At 43.7% G+C, this 5,546-nt stretch overlaps 1 non-coding gene across 1 annotated transcript; it reads left to right on the top strand.

Moving 5' to 3' along the window:
- The first annotated feature begins 2,422 nt into the window (after positions 1 to 2,422).
- trnam-cau (transfer RNA methionine (anticodon CAU)) lies at positions 2,423 to 2,500 on the top strand. The gene has a single exon. It is a non-coding gene; the product is annotated as a tRNA-Met (tRNA).
- The last annotated feature ends 3,046 nt before the right edge of the window (positions 2,501 to 5,546 follow it).

Genomic DNA, 5,546 nt, shown 5'->3' on the forward strand with positions numbered 1-5,546 from the left:
TACTTTCAGTGTGAACTCCAGGGCTGGAGTGCTGGGAACTTGCCAAAGGTGAATGAGGGGAGCGAATGGAATACCTTTCGCAGCTGTGGCCTTTGAAAGGGAAGTCATCATTCACCACGGAGAGAGAAAGATCCAAGACTGGAAATGCCTTATTAAGAAACCATGCTGTACAGCCCTCGAAAAACCTCAGGGATCTTGCAGTTGGAGAGCTATTCCTTCACAAAGGAATGCTTCCTATTTGTATACAACGCAAAGGAAATCTTAGCAAGAAACAACGCGCAAAGAATCAATGCAGCACAGAGGAACTGGGAGCAGATAAGGAAGAGATTTGTAGTTGGCTAGTTGGATAAAAATTGCAAACCTCAGTCATTTATACAGTGCAGGAAGACAACTTCAACTTTCAGAACCCTTGGTAAAGATTGGCTACATGCTAAACAATAGATGCACTTTGCAAATTTAACACCAATAATTAAGAATAACGCATTCTAAATGGCCATTTGCATCCATTGCAACCAGAAAGGTGCTAATTCTTATCATAGTGAATCCAATTGAATGTTGAAAATTATTTATTTTGATAGCTCAGATAGTAAAATTAACTAGAGTATCACCTCTCACAGTAACAATCATACACATACTAAAATCACAAGCATTGGATTGTAAGCCCATATGATTGACATTCCATCCACCACATTCACTCCCTCTGTTTTTGGTGCACAGTTGCAGCCACGTGTACCATCTCCAAAATGCACCATAGCGACTTACCAAGGTTCCTTCGACAGCACCTTCCAAACTCTACCAATTACAAGAACAAAGGCAGCAGGTACCTGGGAACACCTGTATGCTCCCCGCCGATTCACACCCCATCCTGACTTGAAAGTATTTCACCATTTCTGCACTGGGTCAGAACCCTAAAATTCATCCCTAACAGCAGACACTCATTTGTGAAAGATTTTCACTTTAATAATGTAGAAAATATTGGCAGCTAATTTGGGTATAGCAAGCTCCCAAGAACAACAATCTGATGATGACCGTGTAATCTTTTATTAATAATGCTGACTGAGGGAAAAATATTGGCCAGACCAACACAGAACTCCCTACTCTTCACAACAATGTCATATGGGACCCTTGACATTCACATAAGACAGGAGACAGAACCTCATTTTAACATCTCATTTGAAAGATCATCAGGTTACCACAGTGCACACAGGTCTGTAGTAAAATGCATAATTACATTCACCAACCATATGCTCCAGCAACTAGCAAGGTAAAATTCTGACACTTTTCATTCTTCGGCAGTCCTTTGGATTTGAGGATAACATAAGCATTTGTTTACGCTGCAAAGGGAGTGTCTGAGATGGCCAGCTAGTTTGTTTTTAATGGCAAAGCCAACATTATGAAGGCAGAGATCTTCTTTTAGTTTACCTTCCCAGAAGAAAGTGTAATCACTGCCTTGTTCCTTAAGATGGCCTTCCCCTGCCCACCATAGCTCATTTAGGGCAGAAATGACAATGTCGAAACGCCTTCTGGTCCCTTCTGGTCTGTCACAGTTGGGGTTGTCCACTGACTTCTCAAGTACCAAACTCCATTTCAAGGAGTGGAAGATGCCTGTGCATGAATTCTTACAATGTTGGGTGACCTTTACATCCAGTTACCACACAGAGCCTGACCGAGCAAGGCCTTGGTCTAGTGGAGAGGGGTTCCAAGATGCCTGGAGGCCAGGCTCCGGTATGTGGGCTGAAGACACATAAGCACACATACTCCTAACTGAACACCTGATACTACAGCATAGAATACGACCTAGACTCCAAAGATTGAATGATAAGGAAACAAACAGGACTTGCATTAAATGGAACTTAATCGGAGCTTCAAGATACCAAGAGAAACAGCAGTAAGCGGAAATGGAAGGAGGAGAACAAAACAAGAGGGACTGGGGGCCGCTCCATCATCCTGGGGACAGGCACTAGTTACTGGTCCTGACACTGCAAGCGTGTTCCATTCACCTCCATCATTAAGGAATAACATTATCTATATTGCTAGATTCTTTTCTACATGATGAATTAGCTCTCTGGATTTAAGCAATGTAGGAATTAAGATGCCCAACTTTCAGTTCGCAGCAGAAGGGATATTACATGTTCATTGTAAGGTAGACTCTAGATATTGTATGGCACTGGAATTTTGCACTTTTGTCTTCAAGTTTATCAGAGCTCAGGCAAGATCTTATGTTCTTCGAGACAGGAACAGGCACTGAGAAGAGTTAAGATGTGATCTTGTATCAATATCGAAAAGCAATTTTAGTTACACAAATACGCCATCTGCTGAGAATAAGTGGAATATGGCATAAAAATTGGAGAAATCCTTGAAATATTGGACAAAATCCAATCAGAAAGTTTAGACAACTTTAGACAAGTTTAGACAAAGCTTAGCCGTACATTCTTAGTGCAGTAGGCAGCATATCAGTCTCATAATCTGAAGGTTCTGAGTTCAATCCTCAGAGAGGGCAAGACTATTTTTAGGGGTGGCACCGTACCACTGCTGCCTCACAGCGTCAGGGACCCAGGTTCAATTCCGGCCTCGGGTCACTGTCTGTGCGGAGTTTGCACTTTCTCCCATTGTTTGCTTGGGTTTCCTCCGGGTGCTCCGGTTTCCTCCCACAGTCCAAAGATGTGCAGGTTAGGTTGATTGACATTGCTAAATTGACCCTAGTGTCAAGGGGATTAGCAGGGTAATTATGTGGGTTTACGGGAATAGAGCTTAGGTGGGATTGTTGTCGGTGCAGACAGAATGGCCTCCTTCTGCACTGTAGTGATTCTGTGATCTTTGTAAATTCAGTGGAAAAAAATCTAGTTGGCTCCTCTGAAAACATGGAGTCTATCATAACTTATTCATGTTGTCACGTCCTGTCTCACCAATCATTTTTAAAACATAAAACTTGGCCTCTGAGAGACACTTGCCTTGTCTATGGACATAAGTCTCTGATTTCAGCTCATGAGTCTCTCAATTTCAGCTACTGATTTCAACAACTACACTTCACACAAATGAAAAGCGTCTTTGCTAGGCCTACATCCTGTGTTTCCCAAGACAAGCCAATCCCAAGACAACTATGCTTTTGTTTATAACTTGTGCAAGTACATTAATCTCTAACTGTGTTTCCCTCCAGTGTGTGAGTGGGTGAGTGAGTGATATAGTGTTAGATTTTCAAGGTGAACGCATGAATAAATAATCCTTTTCATTTTAACCCATGTAAAGCTTGCTGCTAGTCACTCAACTTGTTCCCACACTCAGGGATTAAGGAATGCACATATCTTTCCTTTCAAAAATAACACACTGATTACGGACAGTGAGCGATGGGAACTGGAGTTTCAGTTCCCTCTCAGCCCTATCCATTACAAAATCTTTGGTGACGGGAAGGACATTTAATCAGGTGGATGGGGAACCCACAATCTTTCCCTATCCGCCTTGATCGTACCCAAAGCGGGAAGGCCCATGGGCACCTTCTCACCCTGCCATCAACCGAGGCCCTTAGGTGGGCAATTCATATCCACTTAAGGTTCTTATCCTGCTGTCAACATCAACCCAGTGATGGATGGGGGTCTTGCCAGGGAGGGAGCATGACAATGGTATGTTCGCTTGTGGATTCCAAGGTGTTGGAGGCTGAGCGGGATTGGGGAAGTGAGGTGGGGAATGGGGGAAGGGGGGAGTCGCTAATGTCCAGCCTCCTGTTTAGATGCACTCATCATAAAAGGATCATGGAATCCCTACAGTGCAGAAGGAGGCCATTTGGCCCACCAAGTCTGTACCAACCACAATTTCACCCATGCCCTATTTTCCATAACCCCACATATTTAGTCTGCTAACCTTCCCTCCCCCCACCAGTCACTAGGATCAATTTAACATGGCCAACCTAACCCAACCCACACATCTTTGGATGAAGGCACTCAATGCCTTATTGAGGGATCTGGCATTCTGGGCAGCACAGTGGCACCGTGGTTAGCACTGCTGCCTCACAGCGCCAGGGACCTGAGCTCAATTCTGGCCTCGGGTCACAGTCTGTGTGGAGTGTATACATTCTCCTCGTGTCTGCATGGGTTCTTCTCACATTCCAAAGATATGCATGTTAAATGGATTGGTCATGCTAAATTGCCCCTTAGGGGGATTAGTGGGGTAAATGCATGGGATTACAGGAAAGGGTCTGGTTGGCATGTTCCGTTGGAGAGTTGATGCAGACTTGATGGGCCAAATGGTCGCCTCCTGCACGGTAGGGATTCTATGATATTATTATGTTTATTGCACTGCTTGGTGAATATTTGCACTTGTTCGAATGAATGTGGCAATGTTGGGATTTGAATTACCAATTGCAGCACAAAGCATCACAGGTCAGATATAGAGGTTTTTAAATGCGAAGTAAAGCTCCCTCAACACCGTGCTTAGCTCCAAACTTCAGTTCACAGTCTGGTATTTTCACTTCCAACACAATATAGATTCTAATGAGGAGAACCACTTATCCATACAGAACACACTGCAATCTCTCAGCACTGCTGTTGCTGGAATGATTTGGGGGTGGAGGGAGAAAGGTTTGGTTGCCTATCTGCTTTACTCAGGCATAAAGCTGTCACTGCAGATTGTTGCCCTCAAACTCGGGTCAACTGATGCTGTGAATAAAGGCACTCAGCTCTCGAATTATTGTACAACAAATCTCCTTTATTGTACTCTACCAAATCATCACAAAAGTATCTTCCACACAAATCTAGTACACCAGCCATTAAACTTTATTATACACAAAGCATTCAACCGCTGTCTTTACCTTGTATTACACCAAGTAACTAACCACTGATCTACTTTGTTGTACAAATTTTATCTGAAAGGTATCAAAAGCTTCACAAAATATCCAAACTCATGACTTGGACCTCAATACTATCCGTGATGGGGCAAAGTAATCGGATTCCCTCCCAATGGACTTTGTTCGGATGTCTCCGAGTCCAAGACTCAGAGTCTTCCTCCTTCTTCTGAAATGGTTGATCCCAGATTGCTGATGTCTTCGAATCTCTCTTTCTTATACAGATAGTGCTGGTATGCTTCCAGTCATGTACTCACAGTTCAGGCACTAATTATCACTGTTGTTTTGGTTATGAATGCCGCAGAGTCGTGCCTCTGTCAAAGGGTCGTAATTCTCTCAGGAGCACTGGTATCTGTGTTCGAACACTGTCTGTTCAAGGCACAGCAACAGCCACTATCCAATTAACTCCTGTGCTTGTTCCATAGCTGCACATCCTGTTCTTTGCTGCTCCCGCAATCTTTAGCCTGATACAGAGTTTTTTAACCATTAGGCTTTGCTGGTGTCTTCATTTTGCTGGTGTCATTATGAATACCCATCAAGCTACAACGATCACAAGCCCCAGATAGAAACTTCCCGATATTAATTTCCATTGAACTCAATGGCCGGAATTTTCCGACTGTTCACACCAGTGGGATTTTCCCATCATGCTGCAGTGAGTGGAGATTTGGCCGGCCACCAAATTCTGCTGCAGCGGGAATGTGGTGTGAAGGGG

Source organism: Carcharhinus amblyrhynchos, chromosome 19 (assembly GCF_965287045.1).
Source record: "Carcharhinus amblyrhynchos chromosome 19, sCarAmb.v2.hapA, whole genome shotgun sequence".
In the NCBI taxonomy this organism is placed as follows: Eukaryota; Metazoa; Chordata; class Chondrichthyes; order Carcharhiniformes; family Carcharhinidae; genus Carcharhinus; species Carcharhinus amblyrhynchos.